This window comes from Macrobrachium rosenbergii, chromosome 8 (genome assembly GCF_040412425.1).
Source record: "Macrobrachium rosenbergii isolate ZJJX-2024 chromosome 8, ASM4041242v1, whole genome shotgun sequence".
In the NCBI taxonomy this organism is placed as follows: domain Eukaryota; kingdom Metazoa; phylum Arthropoda; class Malacostraca; order Decapoda; family Palaemonidae; genus Macrobrachium; species Macrobrachium rosenbergii.
Genome location: NC_089748.1, coordinates 31,806,651 through 31,824,298, shown reverse-complemented (window position 1 = coordinate 31,824,298; position 17,648 = coordinate 31,806,651). Strand labels below are relative to the sequence as shown.

The 17,648-nt window shown below is 35.9% G+C and overlaps 1 long non-coding RNA gene across 3 annotated transcripts; it reads right to left on the bottom strand.

Moving 5' to 3' along the window:
* Window positions 1–5,263: 5,263 nt before the first annotated feature.
* LOC136840652 (uncharacterized) lies at window positions 5,264–15,128 on the bottom strand. 3 transcript variants are annotated; one of them, XR_010853700.1, is made up of 3 exons: window positions 15,059–15,128; window positions 11,733–12,328; window positions 5,264–7,111 (listed from the first exon to the last, which is right to left on the bottom strand). It is a non-coding gene; the product is annotated as an uncharacterized lncRNA (long non-coding RNA). The 3 variants fall into 3 exon arrangements; XR_010853699.1 differs by having other exon boundaries at window positions 15,055–15,114; XR_010853701.1 differs by having other exon boundaries at window positions 14,961–15,089.
* Window positions 15,129–17,648: the final 2,520 nt, after the last annotated feature.

Here is a 17,648-nt window from a genome sequence, read left to right as displayed (position 1 = left end):
CTTATAATAAATAAATAAAAAATCTCAGAATGTGTCTACGTCTGCGTTATTATGTCCATGAAACACTAAACATAGAGAAATGAAGTAGCTTGGGTTCATAGAAAGCTTCAGGGAAAACGAACTTGAAGAAACCTTAAAGGATGCATGCATGATAATGAAGGAAAGCCTTGAATATGTTGGACTTGACGGCTGACTTCCGGGGGAAACACAAGAACGAGGTTTGTGATCTCTGCCCAATGGAGGAAGACAACACCGAACAGTTATTCTTCTGTAAAACACTACAGGAAATAAAAGATCAGGGCGGTACTGTAGAAATGACTGAAATGTCACGAACAGAATATTTGGAGAAACCATAGGTCTAGCCTTGAAAGTTAAGAATTATGTTAACCTGAGAAACGCTGGTTGTCAACGCTAATAACATAGCACTATCCCAGTAACAGCAAAAGCTACATAAAGGTTCCTGGTTCCTAGGCTTAAAAAACACAGTTGAGGCACAAACGATTTTCATTTTAATTTATTCTATGAATACATAATTTTTACTTTACATTATATCAATACAATTTTTCTCAGTTTTTTTTTACTTTAATTAAATATTATTTAACAGTTTTTATTTAATTTAGCACCCTACCCCTAACCTCCCAAATGATCCTTAATATTTCATTTATTTACTTTTACTACTCCTCCTTTTTAAACTTTTTAACTGGTGCCGTTGTTTTCTGGGTTGGTGACGTTTATTTTCATGGCTATTCTTAATTCCACTAGTTTTCTGTTCAGGGCTTTCAGAGTCTCTAATGTTAAGTTTTCTATTTTTTGTAATTTACAAACAAATGTTCTGTGCTGTCCTCCTTTTCTGCAGTTATCACAGACCTCATCCTTATATCTTCCCCGGTAGTTAAGAGGTTAAAAAGCCTGGTTTTCATTAAAAGATGCATCCTAACAGTAAATTTTCTTCAAAGATCAATGAATCTCAGTTCTTCATTTCTTTCTTCTTTTCTTCCAATGGAATATCTTGCGTTATTCTTCTCTTAATTTCCTGTTTCAGTTCTTTTTGAAAAATTTTCCCATTCCATTTATATCTACTTGTTTTTTACCTATCTTTTCTATGCCTTTTGTCCACACGGACAGTGTCTTAACTGGTCTTCTACTATTTCTTTGATTAGCAGCTTTGTCTGAATTTATAATATTGTGGAATAGCATTATTTTCTTGTATTCAATTCTATAGGCAAAATATTAGACTCCGCTAAAAAAAAATCAGTAGGGCGTGCCCTTTGGCTGTTCATACATTCCTCGGTGGATGGCAAATGCTCTAATTTGACTCGTTTTCTGTTAAGTTGCTCCAGGTCTCTAAAAAATGTTGGGACCACCACTGTTTCATAGATCTTTTCCTTACTTCTAATGCCATATTTCCTACTTTCTTTACGTCTCCATATTTTCTTATTTCTCTTAGTAGGTACTCTACTTTTTGTTTTCTCGATTTAATACTTGTTTCTTGTGAACCATTTTGGGTGTACCACTCTCTAGGTATTTATATTCAGCTATACTACTAATTGGGCCGTTTTTAATTCTGTTCTTATACTGTCTGGCCCTTTGTTCTTCTATCTATTATCAGCACTGCTGACTTGTGTTAGTGTTAAATTTGAACTTTTCAGTTGTGGCTGTGTTGCCAATTGCCATTTCTAAAAGGGGAGGAGTTAAAAAGTAGAGTAAACTTCACATTTTAAAGTTCTATGAAAATAAACTTAGTAGTATCAAGCTTTTTTGAAACAAAAGAGATTATAAGGAACTGAAAAAGTACAACATTTAAGACTACGTAAAAGATTTTTTTAAAAATTTATGCAGAAAACAGTTCAGAATAAAAAAGCACTCACTTTAAAGAAGGCCTAAAATATTAAAAAGATTAAAAACTTGAGTAAAGAGCATAACAGTAAATAATAAGAGAAGCCAGTGTCATATGGAAAAGGGGATTAACAATACGATAGAAAAGTTATAAAGTAAAACTGTTTAAAGTTAAGTAGCTCCGATGAACAAAGACAGTGTAAATGACGAAGTACCAACTGCGTTTTGAACCAAACAAGGCAAAAAATTAGCAAAAAAAAAAATCGATTTAGAAGCCATACCTTTGCATGAGCACTAGATCGATATTAACTTAGAAGCAATAGTGGTGAGGTTATCTAATAAAACATCCTTTTATTTTTGTATTTCCGAAACGCTGGTGATGGAAATGAATTTATTCATAACTAAAAATGTTGAAGTTTCTGTCAGTGATTGTTTTCTTCTCTCTCTCTCTCTCTCAGTCTCTCTCTCCTCTCTCTGAGGGGGTAGTCTCTCTCTCTCTATATATATATATATATATATATATATATATATATATATATATATATATATATAATATAGACAGTGCTATATATATGTGTGTGTGTGTGTGTGTGTGTGTGTGTGTGTGTGTGTAATTTGTACACACAATAAAATAAAGTAATATTTAAAACTACCAGAACACTTACAAGAAACAAAAGAGATTCAGGAACTGAAGGTAAAACTGGAGAGTAAGATTTTTAAAAAAATATGATAAAACAGAGAACAAAAAATACAAAGTAAAATATTCAAAGTTAATCTTGAGAGTACAGTAGGCCTACGTTCCTTCTGAGAAACAAATAATACGATTGCTAATTGTACACAGAACAAGTAGTTTATTCAGTTCCTGTTTCACTTTCTTGACGAACAAAGACTGAAAAGACGAGAGGCCAACTCTGTTTGAACCAACAGACAGTTCTTTAAAATAATTGCCAGAGAAAGGGCAGTCTTGTGCTAAACTAGACAGTGCTTTCAAATCCTGTCAGTGAGGGGCAGTCTTGTGCTAAACTAGACAGTGCTTTCAAATCCTGTCAGTGAGGGGCAGTCTTGTGCTAAACTAGACAGTGCTTTCAAATCCTGTCAGTGAACGGGCAGTCTTGTGCTAAACTAGACAGTGCTTTCAAATCCTGTCAGTGAACGGGCAGTCTTGTGCTAAACTAGACAGTGCTTTCAAATCCTGTCAGTGAGGGGCAGTCTTGTGCTAAACTAGACAGTGCTTTCAAATCCCGTCAGTGAGGAGAGGTCTTGTGCTGAACTAGACAGTGCTTTCAAATCCTGTCAGTGAGGAGCGGTCTTGTGCTAAACGAGACAGTGCTTTCAAATCCTGTCAGTGAGGGGACAGTCTTGTGCTAAACTAGACAGTGCTTTCAAATCCTGTCAGTGGACGGACAGTCTTGTGCTAAACGAGACAGTGCTTTCAAATCCTGTCAGTGGACGGACAGTCTTGTGCTAAACGAGACAGTGCTTTCAAATCCTGTCAGTGAGGGGACAGTCTTGTGCTAAACTAGACAGTGCTTTCAAATCCTGTCAGTGGACGGACAGTCTTGTGCTAAACGAGACAGTGCTTTCAAATCCTGTCAGTGGACGGACAGTCTTGTGCTGAACTAGACAGTGCTTTCAAATCCTGTCAGTGAGGAGCGGTCTTGTGCTAAACGAGACAGTGCTTTCAAATCATGTCAGCAAGGAGTGGTCTTGTTCTAAACTAGACAGTGCTTTCAAATCCTGTCAGTGGACGGACAGTCTTGTGCTAAACGAGACAGTGCTTTCAAATCCTGTCAGTGAGGAGAGGTCTTGTGCTAAACTAGACAGTGCTTTCAAATCCTGTCAGTGAGGGGGCAGTGTTGTGCTAAACTAGACTGTGCTTTAAAATCCTGTCAGTTAAAGGGCAGTCTTGTGCTAAACTAGAGGAGCTTTCAAATCCCTGTTATAGTGAAAGAATGGTCTTGCGCCAAAACTGTGCTCTCTTACGGATGCAAAAATAAGGTTTAAAAAGTGGAAATTTGGTTCGAACAGAGGGACCTTTGTGTTCCAGAATTCTCCTTGGGACAGAGAGAAATGGCTCCTACGTATCGCAGACCCAGGACCCACCATAAATGGGTTCTGTACAGACAAACTGCATATACCTATAGTACACGAATTAGAGACAGCAACTAGGTCTCACCCTCAATGTGGAGACCCAATGGTAAATGGGTTAAGTGAAAAGGAACTGGAGCCAATTTGGGGACCCTGGAGCTACTGTGTCCAAGGTGAGATGATGTGATGTAAATTGTGTCTTTATCGGCAGTAATAGGCACTTGCCCTTGGCAATGTTATTCATAAAAAATTAAGACCTGTTACTGAGGTCCCCTTCTCTCTCTCTTGCACCTAAAATTTATTATTGACTGGCAATGTTCACGGCCAGACTAGAATTTAGAAATCGTGTGTTTTACCTTAGAAGGAATAAGCACATCCAGCCTTTTTTAATGATTTAGTAACGTCACTATAAACCCATCCGCTACCCCACTTGATATATCCCCTTCCCCCTCCCCCATTTTCAACAATCCGTTGTTAACCGTCGTCAAGTTATCACGCCTCCAAAATTCTTCCCCATTTTCCCGCGCAGTCAAGTACGTTAGTTCCCGAAGGATGGAGGAGAGGAGAGAGGGAGGAAAGTGAGGGAAAGAAGAAGTAGGGTGGGAGGTGTTGAGGCATTTTTATAGGTTTGAGGGACATCAAAGAAACGCAGGATGAGAGAAGGAACGAAAGGGGAATCGATAGAGTAAATGGAGCGGAAGAGAAGAGAAAACATCAGAAGACAACAGAGCAGCGAAAGGAGTTGAATGAGTTCAGAACGACTTCAAATGGGGGGGAGAGAGAGAGAGAGATTATATTTTATAGAAACTCGGAAAGGGGATAATAGTTTAGAGGGAATGGATAAAATTAAAGAACAATGGAAGACTAGGTCTGTTGGGCTCAGAGAGAGAGAGAGAGAGAGCGAGAGGTGTCATAATTTCTCGTCTGAAATACCGACTTGTTTGAAACACCGACTTGTTTGATAATCAGCGCTCATTCAACGTGTCTAATTACGTCATTGAATCGAGAGAGAGAGAGAGAGACGGGGATGGAGGGAGGAGGATGTTGTGGTGGATCATAGGTATTAGGAGAAAATCATGGTAACTGTGGAACGGATATTCATAGAAATCTCTCTCTCTCGAGAGAGAGAAAGTTTCACAGACAAAATTCGTTGTAACTTGAATTTTTTGTATAATTTTTCTAAACAGTTTTGTTTAATGTCTTGGAGTAAACTACATAACTGGTGGTTTTAGACCTAGGTCTGTGACATAGGCCTATGTGCCTTGTCCTTTCCTTCTCAGGGTAGAGAAGGATAACAACAATAATAGTGGTTTTTTATTCGTAAATGAAAGTTCTGATAATTAATATCTTAAGAGTTTATTGACAGTAACACTTGACAGCATTGTTCAAACACGTTCTCCAAGACACTCGATGATACGATAGATAGGCCTACTTGAAATTAAAAAAGTAGAAACGAACACTAATTCTAAACCATAGATGGAGCAGACAAAAGAAATTTGATGAACAACATTCGAAAAACAACTGTTCTATGTAAGATCTTTGATTCCTCATAAGAAAGTAGATTCTTTAAAACTTTCACGTGAGTTCCGTTTTCACTGCGGCTGATAAAAACATTTTCGAGAAAACTGATAAACCGTCTAAGCAAGTTGCTCAGTGTGATATTAGTTTTTAAATAAAAAAAAGCTGCCTACGGCTCTTGTAAATGCGATTTCGACATTTCATAGAAAATAATTTTGTTCCAGATATCAAAGATCCTGGCTTAAATCCTAGACTCATCTGCTACCTCTCTTCAAACTGATGTGAGGGTTTTAATAACCCGTTTTTCTTATCCATTTTAAAAAGGTATCGTATGCATTGCTGTCATTCGTATCATATTTTTTTTCTGTTAAATCTTATGATTTCATATATTTGCAATTCCGCCTGAAATCAAGACTCCTTCTCACTTAAAATACTATTTTCTCAATTATTTGTTTTTAGATAGGCCTAGATTGTAGCCTCCATTAACATTCTAGTTTCATGAGAAAAACGCCCACGTTTGCGAGTGAGCTAAATAGGTCGCCATAATGAATATTCATGTATTCTTCTCGTAAAAAAAAGATTCGTCTCTTAATGGTGGAATGAATCTGAAAAAGCCACGGAGAGACTCGAATATTTATCAAGAGACTTGAAAATTTATCATAGTGTTCACAAACGACAAAGCCTAGTTACCGAATGCACGAGGCTTCAGAGACTTTATTTATGGCGTACACCCCCCCAAAATTCATTGAATAAGCAAGTTACTAAACTTGAATTCCTTAGTCGCATAGAAAAATATAACCTGGTGTTTTTTTTTCCGAAAAACTGGCATTTATTTTTTAAACTGACATCAGCCCATGGTTGTGGGAAGGCAGGAATAGGCCTACATGCAAAAAAAAATTATATATATATTCTTGACTGATTTCTCCTCACATCTCACAAAGTTGATGTTTTTTCCATAAAAACTGGCAGTTTTTTTTTTTTTTTTGCCGGCAGAATTGTGGTTGTGAGAAGGCAGAAATAGGCCTACACGTAAAAAAAGTATTTTAAACTCATTTCTCACAAGCATTACGTTTTCCCCCAAAACTGGCAGTTTTTTTTAAAACTGACAGCACCCCGTGGTTGTGAGAAGGCAGGAATAGGCGTACACGTAAAAAAGATTATTTTAGACTCATTTCTCCTCATATCTCATTATAAAATAGATTTTACACGTGTGTGCGTATGTTTATATAAGCAGAAAGATCTATATATGTATATATACATATATATACATATATATATATATATATATATATATATATATATATATTTATATATATTTAGACCTATACAAATACATATATATAAATATATTGGGTTATCCGCCCTCCTTTGAGTTTCATACTCGAGGTTCCGGAAGTGAACAGAAAGGAGAGTATTAGTAATGTTTCTTCCATTTTATCTTCTCTCCAGAGAGGCCCTGTGGTAGTATTGGTAATGTTTCTTATTCTTTTTCTTCCCTCCTGCCGACGAAGGAGCGGGGAGGAGGAGGAGGAGAAGAAGGATTCTTCTTTAGGATTCCCTCCGAAGGATCCTCATTTCTTCTTGTGCCGCTCCATCTTGTGTTTCCGCTTCTCGTGTCGCCTGCGCTCCCGCTGCCAAAAGGTCATGGCGAGTTTGTAGGAGAAGAAGCCTGTAAAAAAGTAACACAGTCATTAACCTCTTAATCTCTCTCTTATGGTTCACAAGAAAAGTTAAGGTTAAATTTCTATCTGACCTTTGACCTCTTCAATTTTTCTCACAGTTCAAAAAATCCGAGTTGAATAATTTTGGCTAATCCTGAAATAGGCTCTGTTTTTATACAATATCCTTTTCACTTTTGTCTTAACCTCTGTCATTAAATATAGAACAGGCAAATATATATATATATATATATATATATATATATATATATATATATATATATATATATATATAATATATATACAATGATGTTTTTTTTTCTCCCAGGCTGTTTAATATATTTGCTGTTTCATCAAAGCAATGACTACAGAACTGTATTTCTTTAAAGCAATTCCTACAGAACCTCACACGTAGCAGCTATAAATCTCTCTCTCTCTCGTTGTACTAGACCTTCCTCACGAGAGCCAAAGGTGGCGCTAATCCCATTGACAGAAAGCAAAGGACGTTCTTCTTCACGCATTTTCTCCTAAGTTAAAATTAAGGTTTATTAAATGCCTCAAATTAGTGAGGTTTATTTTTTACATGTGATGTACCAAGTTTTTTTAAACCTGTTGGGTAAGAGAGAGAGAGAGAGAGTGTGTGTGTAGGAAGGAAGGAAAGAAAATAATGTGGGCCTATAACGTGAGGAGTGTGAAGTATGGCACAGAAACACTCGTTTTATTAAGGCTAATGGTAGCTTCAGTTTTTCGTTGACAAAGGTTTAGTAAGTTAGATTTGTAAGTTTCTAAACTTAAAAGTGACCTTCCCAAGTTTGAAAGTTAGGATCCTAAGTCTAAAAGTGAAACTTCCCAAGTTTAAAAGTTATGCTCCAAAGTTTAAAAGAGTCCTTCCCAAGTTTAAAAGTTATGCTCCAAAGTTTAAAAGTGACCTTCCCAAGTTTAAAATTTATGCTCCAAAGTTTAAAAGTGACCTTCCCAAGTTTAAAATTTACTCCTAACTTTAAAAGTGACCTTCACAAGTTTAAAAGTTAGGCTCCTAAGTTTAAAAGTGATCTTCCCAAGTTTCAAAGTTACAACCCTAAGTTTAAAAGTGACCTTCCCAAGTTTAAAAGTCACAACCCTAAGTTTAAAAGTGACCTTCCCAAGTTTAAAAGTTACGCTCCTAAGTTTAAAAGTGACCTTCCCAAGTTTAAAAGTTAGGCTCCAAAGTTTAAAAGTGACCCTCCCAAGTTTGAAAGTTACAATCCCAAGTTTAAAAGTGACCTTCTCAAGTTTAAAAGTTAGGCTCCTAAGTTTAAAAGTGACCTTCCCAAGTTTAAAAGTTACTCCTAAGTTTAAAAGTGACCTTCCCAAGTTTTAAAGTTACGCTCCTAAGTTTAAAAGTGACCTTCTCCGGTTTAAAAGTTATGCTCCCAAGTATAAAAGTGACCTTCCCAAGTTTAAAAGTTACGCTCCTAAGTTTAAAAGTAACCTTCCCAAGTTTAAAAGTTATGCTCCTAAGTTTAAAAGTTACCTTCCCAAGTTTCAAAGTTATGCTCCTAAGTTTAAAAGTGACCTTCCCAAGTTTAAAAGTAACAACCCTAAGTTTAAAAGTGACCTTCCCAGGTTTAAAAGTTACACTCCTAAGTTTAAAAGTGACCTTCCCAAGTTTAAAAGTTACGCTCCTAAGTTTAAAAGTGACCTTCCCAAGTTTAAAAGTTACTCCTAAGTTTAAAAGTGGCCTTCCCAAGTTTAAGTTACGCTCCTAAGTTTAAAAGCGACCTTCCCAAGTTTAAAAGTTACGCCCCTAAGTTTAAAAGTGACCTTCCCAAGTTTAAAAGTGACCTTAAAAGTGACCTTCCCAAGTTTAAAAGTTACACTTTAAGTTTAAAAGTGACCTGACCTTCCTTCCCAAGTTTAAAAGTTAAGCTCCCAAGTATAGAAGTGACCTTCCCAGGTTTAAAAGTTACACTTTAAGTTTAAAAGTGACCTTCCCAAGTTTAAAAGTTATGCTCCTAAGTTTAAAAGTGACCTTCCCAAGCTTAAACGTTACGCTCCTAAGTTTAAAAGTGACCTTCCCAGGTTTAAAAGTTACGCTCCTAAGTTTAAAAGTGACCTTCCCAAGTTAAAAAGTTATGCTCCTAAGTTAAAAAGTGACCTTCCCAAGTTTAAAAGTTACTCCTAAGTTTAAAAGTGACCTTCCCAAGTTTAAGTTACGCTTGTAAGTTTAAAAGTAACTTTCCAAAGTTTAAAAGTAGCTCCCCTAAGTTTAAAAGTGACCTTCCCAGGTTTAAAATTTACACTCCTAAGTTTAAAAGTGACCTTCCCAAGTTTAAAAGTGACCTTCCCAAGTTTAAAAGTTATGCTCCGAAGTTTAAAAGTGACCATCCCAGGCTTAAAAGTTATGCTCCTAAGTTTAAAAGCGACCTTCCCAAGTATAAAAGTTATGCTCCTAAGATTAAAAGTGACCTTTCCAAATTGAAAAGTTACACTCCTAAGTTTAAAAATGACCTTCCCAAGTTTAAAAGTTACGCTCCTAAGTTAAAAACTGACCTTCCCAAGTTTAAAAGTTATGCTCCTAAGTTTAAAAGTGACCTTCCAAAGTTTAAAAGTTACACTCCCAAGTATAGAAGTGACCTTCCCAAGTTTAAAAGTTACACTCCTAGGTTTAAAAGTGACCTTCCCAAATTAAAAAGTTATGCTCCTAAGTTTAAAAATGACCTTCCAAAGTTTAAAAGTTACACTTCTAAGTTTAACAGTGACCTTCCCAAGTTTAAAAGTTATGCTCCCAAGTTTAAAAGTGACCTTCACAAGTTTAAAAGTTAGGCTCCAAAGTTTTAAGGTGACCTTACCAAGTTGAAAAGTTACACTTCTGAGCTTAAAAGTACCTCCCTAAGTTTAAATGTTATGTTCCTAAGTTTAAAAGTGACCTTCTCAAGTTTAAAAGTTATGCTCCTAAGTTTAAAAGTGACTTTCCCAAGTTTAAAAGATATGCTCCTAAGTTTAAAAGTGACCTTTCCAAGTTTAAAAGTTACACTCTTATGTTTAAAAGTGACCTTTCAAAAAGTTACACTCCTAAGTTTAAAAGTGTCCTTCCTAAGTTTAAAAGTTATGCTCTCAAGTTTAAAAGTGACCTTCAGAAGTTTAAAAGTTATGCTTCTAAGTTTAAAAGAGACCTTCCCAAATTTAAAAGTTACGCTCCCAAGTATAAAAGTGACCTTCCCAAGTTTAAAAGTTACGCTCCTATGTTTAAGAGTGGCCTTCCCAAGTTTAAAAGTTATGCTCCTAAGTTTAAAAATGACCTTCCCAAGCTTAAAAGTTACGCTCCTAAGTTTAAAAGTAACCTTCCCAAGTTTAAAAGTTATGCTCCTAAGTTTAAAAGTAACCTTCCCAAGTTTAAAAGTTATGCTCCTAAGTTTAAAATGTCCTTCCCAAGTTGAAAAGTTACACTCCTAAGTTTAAAAGTAACCTTCCCAAGTATAAAAGTTATGCTCCTAAATTTAAAAGTGACCTTCCCAAGTTTAAAAGTTATGCTTCTATGTTTAAAAGTGACCTTCTCAAGTTTAAAAGTTATGCTCCTAACTTTAAGTGACCTTCCCAAGTTTAAAAGTTACACTCCTAAGTTTAAAAGTGACCTTCCCAAGTTTAAAAGTTATGCTCCCAAGTTTAAAAGTGACCTCCACAAGTTTAAAAGTTACACTCCTATGTTTAAAAGTGACCTTTCCAAGTTTAAAAGTTACGCACCCAAGTTTAAAAGTGACCTTCCCAAGTTTAAAAGTTATGCTCCTAAGTTTGAAAGTAGACCTCCCAAGTTTTAAAGTTACACTCCTAAATTTAAAAGTGACTTTAAGAAAGTGACATTCCTAAGTTTAAGAATGACATTCCCAATTTTAAAAGTTACGTTCCTAAGTTTAAAAGTTACGTTCCTAAATTTAAAAGTGACTTTAAGAAAGTGACATTCCTAAGTTTAAAAGTTATGTTCCTAAGTTTAAATGTTACGCTCCTAAGTTTAAAAGTGAAGTTCCTGAGTTTAAAAGTGATGTTACTGAGTTTAAACGTTACGCTCCGAAGTTTAAAAGTGACGTTCCCAAGTTTCAAACGTACCATCGTAAGTTTAAAAGTAACATTCCTAAGTTTAAAAGTTATGTTCATAAGTTTAATGGTGACGTTCCTAATGTTAAAAGTGACGTTCCTAAGTTTAAAAGTTACGTTTCTAAGTCTGAGAGTCACGTTAAACAACCATTATTATATTTCCAGACGCCATTTGCTATTAATAAGTCCCAGTAGTCAGTCTATTCTTATTACTGGAGCCAATTTAGCACTAGCATTCAGTGTTACAGTAATACAGCTTCGTGATTTTATTTCATGGAATCATACGATTCATTGCATTAATGATGAAGATGACGAGTATTCATTTACTATGATTGGTTTTACTGCTGCTAAGTTATGATAATGACCTAGATAAATTGTAATGAAGGTGAAAATGCGGAATACGCAAACCGTTAGCTGATAAGGTCACTATACATCTTAACTGTTAAAAGTGACGTTCTTAAGTTTTAAAAGTTAAACGTTATGTTCGTAAGTTTAACAGATAAACAAGAGTCAGAATGATATACATAACGTTAAATGAAGGAGAAGGAGGAGACAGCTTACCTACTATAGGTATGAGAATGATGGCCGTAATTATAAAAACACTGTTGGAGAAGCCATGTTCTATTGGGCCGTCCGGGCCCCCGCCTCCTAGTTCAACCATAGCGAAGAAGAAGAAGAAGAATATCACTGGTTCATTTACTCATGTTTTGTCCACTTATTGTTCACACTTTTACAGACATATTTTAACGGTTACTCTTCGCAAGGAGCTCTTTTTGCTTCTTCAGGCTCCTATTTTAATGAATTTACGTTCACCATCTTTTCAACCGTAGACTCATGGCTACGTCATGGCGGTCACTCGCAGTTCGTTAACTGAAAATTTTTTATCGGACTTTTTAAAAATATCTATATGTATCCTGATAAAGAATTTATTTTGTCCCAAGTATACATATTTCTGTCACTTACATTTCAGAGAATTTAAGAACTTCATTTCAGTTTCTGTCACTTAAATACCAGAGAATCGATGCATCTTGTAGTCTCATGGTTCCCAAAATCTTAACCTTATTTCCATTTTACTTCAGTTGTAAGTCTTTTTTTTTCTTTTCTTCAGCGAGATTTCTGCCAAAGTTTTCATTCCAATTTCAGCAGCTTCTATGAACCTGAAAAAGAATAAGAGAAATTATTTGAGATTTTCTTAAATACTGAAAGAAACTCGACTAGTATAGAACTGACTTTGAACCATATGGTTAGACTCCGTGTAGTACAGACTCATAGCATACGTTAAGCCTAGAAACTGGTCAATATTTTGCCACTTCAACCGATGAATGCTTGAGGACACAACTGAAATATATAAATCATTTAGTAAAGTCATTAGGACTGTTTTACTGTGCACCATATTTAGAAATTCTGGTGCGGACCTTTTCGAAATTTTAGTATGATTCGTCTTCCTTTTCAGATAAAGATAAACACGACACACACACACACACACACCACACACACACACACACACACACACACATATATATATATATATATATATATATATATATATATATATATATATATATATATAACACTCTCTGGCAAGTGTAGAATTACACCAAAAGGTCAAACACCCATTCAGTGAAATGCTTTATTTTCTAATTCTTGCATTAAAGTGAAACCATTGTTTATATTTTGCATGGGTCTGTAGTAAAAAAATAGACCTATATTTGATCCATAACAGATGAAATCACTATTAAGAATGTGTAAATCACTCCTTGGTGTTCACCGAATGACAAAGGTAATAAAATGGTATTGTTTCTTTTCCAAATCACAGGCTGCGTGACACGGGGCAAAAACATTCGCCCTAACGTGTCCTGAAGCATAATAATGTAGTTTAGAAAATTACTTATAAGTCCTCTTTTCCTAAAAGATATTACACAGACTACTTTGATTTGGAATACTATTGAAATGAAATTAATATTCAACCTGTAGAAACTGTAAGGTGTTCTCATGTACAAAAACAGTCTACAGGCTCACGATGCGTGGTTTATAACCTGACTTGTGTAGATGTCGTAGAGGAACTGACCTGATTTATGAATGTTAAGTCTAATGACCTGGCATTGGAACCGTTAGGTTGTTCTGTTCTCCCAAGGGTCTACAGAAATATACTAAGAAAATAGGAAACTGACCTTTGGCCTAGTCTCATAAATTCATAGGTTCTCCTTTAGCTGGGCAACCTCAGCCAGTTCATTTTGTGTTGTCGAAGAAACCATTTTTTTCCCCAGAAGATACGTCCAGTCTTTTGTACATTTTTATCGTTTTAATCCGTTGTAGACATTTTCATCAGCCGTATCAGTTTATTTTACCAGTCTAATCAATTGTCATACAATCCGGTGAATATGAATCTTAAAAAGCTATTAGTAACGCATGGATGAATTCTTGTAATTTTTCTTCCAACGTGTTAGAATTCAGTCCAATTTATCTAAAGATGAAAGATATCCCGTGTCGATAACAATTTTCGTAGGGATTTTTGTTTACATAGAATATTCTTTAGTCAACTGCAGCTTGAAAACGGGGAAAAAAGCGACTGAGACTACTACTGCTAATATCTACACATCTGTTGAGGGACTACAAGTAAAATATCACAAAATAGTCGCAATAATATTCCTAACTTAGTGTCAGATTTATTCCTTGCTATAAAGAACTTATTTGAATGACAGACATCCTTTACTCGTTCCTTTTCCGAGAAGAAATTTCGAGTTAAAAAAAACTCTCCTGGTGTTTTGCGTAATCAATATGACCATTCTCTCTTCTCCAGGTTGACTGTGCGTGCATTTTCTAAAGTGTACCCTAACGGCATTCAAAGAACTCTCATAATTCTTAAAGAAGTAACATGAAGTCGCCTTCTGAGGACATCCAAACCTCCTCTAGAGGAAGCTGTAGAGGCGAAGAAATAAAAACGAAGTAATCACGACAGTATCTATAGTGCTCCTAGACGCATAATAATTATGACTTCGCGGGGTGTGAAAATGATAATGAGACGAGTCGTGGAGTTGTATTAATGAGCTGGAAAGCTGCAACGAGATCACCACCACCAGCTGGCTGCCTGCTGGGTGAGGAAAAGCAGCAGAAAATGCTAGAGCAAGGCTGGCACCACCAGCAGTGGCAGGAGAAGAAGAGGCAGCAGCTTCGGCAGCCACCCCCGCGCGCGCCCAACCGCTCAATGCTTACACAGCTTTAAGCTGCTGCTGCTGCCGTATGTGTGTGTGCGAACGACACAACCCACCGTCGAATATCTTAATTCTTCTTCTACTCACATGCACACAGAGACACACGCATACACACAAACACCTCAACGTCTAGACGGTGTTCCTATGTTCATGTATTAAAAAAATTAAAAGAATAATATTTGTTCTTTTGTGTGTGTGCGTGCGTGTGCGCTCTTCCCCGCGTCATTAACTTCGACTTCGTCTTCGTCTTTGTCGTTGGACTTATTTTTTTTAGCCGAGTCTTTCTCTCTCAGCGTCTAGCATAAGGCCGTCTTGAGCCTTGGCCATTACTGTATCGCATTCCTTAAAGAGAGAGTGCCCAGCACACCTTTAAATTCATTCATAAAAACTAGGACTGTTTGAGTGTGTGTGTGTGTGTGTGTGGGTTCGTTTCCTCCTGTTAGTACCATACAGCGATAACATTGCGTGGCGGTGTTTCTGCACCGAATTTCGTGAAAACGGTGCATTCGAGGTACGGCGGTCATCCTGTACTGCTGTCACATCGCACGCCGAAGGCGTCTTGCCCTTTGGCAGTTACCGATAGGGCGTGGCAACGCCAGGGGCGTGGCGTTGGTGTGGAAGTCTTAATAATTTCCCGAGAGTAATTCGAGTCTACGAGGCGCCGAACTCACTCACTTCCCAGGGGCGTGCACTACATGACTAGCTAAGGCAGACTGAGGGGAGCGTCGGAGCCGAGTCTCTCTCTCTCTCTCTCTCTCTCTCTCTCTCTCTCTCTCTCTCTCTCTCTCTCTCCCAGTCCTTCTTCCCCGTCCTACCCATCTCACATAGAGAAGTGAGTTCGCTTTTGAACTTTCCAGCACGGCGGCTGCTACACCACCCACACCCTTCCAGCTCTCTCTCTCTCTCTCTCTCTCTCTCTCTCTCTCTCTCTCCGTATCTTCACAAAATGCTCTCTCTCTCTCTCTCTCTCTCTCTCTCTCTCTCTCTCTCTCTCTCTCTCTCTCTTTTTACGCTCCTCTCTCTTCTGAGAAGAGTCCTTTTGTACAGTACATTCCGTTTAATAATAATAATAATAATAATAATAATAATAATAATAATAATAATAATAATAATGATTAAGTAAAGAGAGAGTCATTTCTCTGTAACGGCTCGTCGATACCTTCACGTGAATGAAGGAACGGAGAGCTGCTCTCTCTCTCTCTCTCTCTCTCTCTCTCTCTCCCTAAGCTGTAATCCTAAGCAGGTACGACGAATAAATCTGGAACCATATTGGCAACTATAGTTTTGCTTATTCATATTTCAACAGAAATACAGACGTACGGAGAGAGAGAGAGAGAGGATTCACTTTTGTGAAAGAGAAAATTTTATCGCCAGTCTTTCTATGGGAAAAATAATCTTATATATATATATATAGTATATATATATATATATATATATATATATATATATATATATATAATCATATATATATAAATATATCCTTTAATATCCAATATCGCTATATACCTATATATATAATATATTTTATATATATATAATCAGTAAGCTGGCAAACGTGGATTATCAATTCGTCTACTGTAATCCTTTTCAGTTCTTGTTTTCGTTGGTAATAAGCCCACGGGACCCGTGGGCTTATTATCAATTAAAAAGAACTCCCCTTCGGTTACATATATGAAAATATATTAATTCACACGGTAGAGCAAGTGGATATTAAAATATTTGTAGCTTCTGATTATATATATGTATATGGATATTAAATACGTATATATATATGATTATATATATATATATATATATATATATATATATATATATATATATATATATATATATATAAGATTATTTTCCCATAGAAAGACTGGCGATAAAATTTTCTTTTCACAAAAGTGAATCCTCTCTCTCTCTCTCCGTACGACTGTATTTCTGTAGAAATATGAATAAGCAAAACTATAGTTGCCAATATGGTTCCAGATTTATTCGTCGTACCTGCTTAGGATTACAGCTTAGGGAGAGAGAGAGAGAGAGAGAGAGAGAGCAGCTCTCCGTTCCTTCATTCACGTGAAGGTATCGACGAGCCGTTACAGAGAAATGACTCTCTCCTTACTTAATCATTATTATTATTATTATTATTATTATTATTATTATCAAACGGAATGTACAAAAGGACTCTTCTCAAATGAGAGAGAAAAGAGGAACGTAAAGAGAGAGAGAGAGAGAGAAGTGTGATAAAAAGTCATATATATATATATATATATATATATATATATATATATATATATATATATATATATATATATATATATATATATATATATATATATATATATATAGTTATTTTTCAAGAAATTCTTAATTAACTGTACATCCGTAATCTCATTATGTCTTTACTGAATATATATACACTATATATATATATATATATATATATATATATATATATATATATATATATATATATATATATATATATATATATATATATATATATATATATCAGTAAAGACACAATGCGTTTATGGATGTACATTTAATTAAATTTCTTAAAAAAAAAAATTTGCTAAAATGAACTTAATCATTTGTAGTGTTCCAAACTCTTGACTGAAAGGATAAGAGAAATTATCACTTATTTAACCGTAGAGTTAATGCAAACCTTGATGTTACTCTTTTTTTTTTATTATTGTTTTATTAATGTGCTGTCAAAATACATTTCGACAACTTAATGCTGTAATTTTTTTGTTAGCATAAATATATTGGAGATGAATTCCATTTTTAGTTTTCTGAAAAGAAATCTATTGTGACGGTTTTCAGGTCTGTCCGTCCGCACTTTATTCTGTCCGCCCTCAGATCTTAAAAACTACGGAGGCTAGAGGGCTGCAAATTGGTATGTTGATCATCCACCCCCCAGTCATCAAACATACCAAATTGCAGCCCTCTAGCCTCAGTAGTTTTTATTTTATTTAAGGTTAAATTTACCCATAATCGTGTGTCTGGCAACATATAGACCAGGCCACCACCGGGCCGTGGTTAAAGTTTCATGGGCCGCGGCTCTTATACCGAGACCACCGAAAGATAGATCTATTTTTGGTGTCCTTGATTATACGATGTAGCGGCTGTATCGAAAACTCGATTGTGCTGAAGAAACTTGGCGAATTTTTTACTTGTTTTTTTTTAATTTGCAGTTTTTTTCTTTTTGACAATAAATGTAAATTTGTAGTCGTCAACGGAGTTCGATTCCCCGGCCGGCTGATGAAGAGTTAGAGGAATT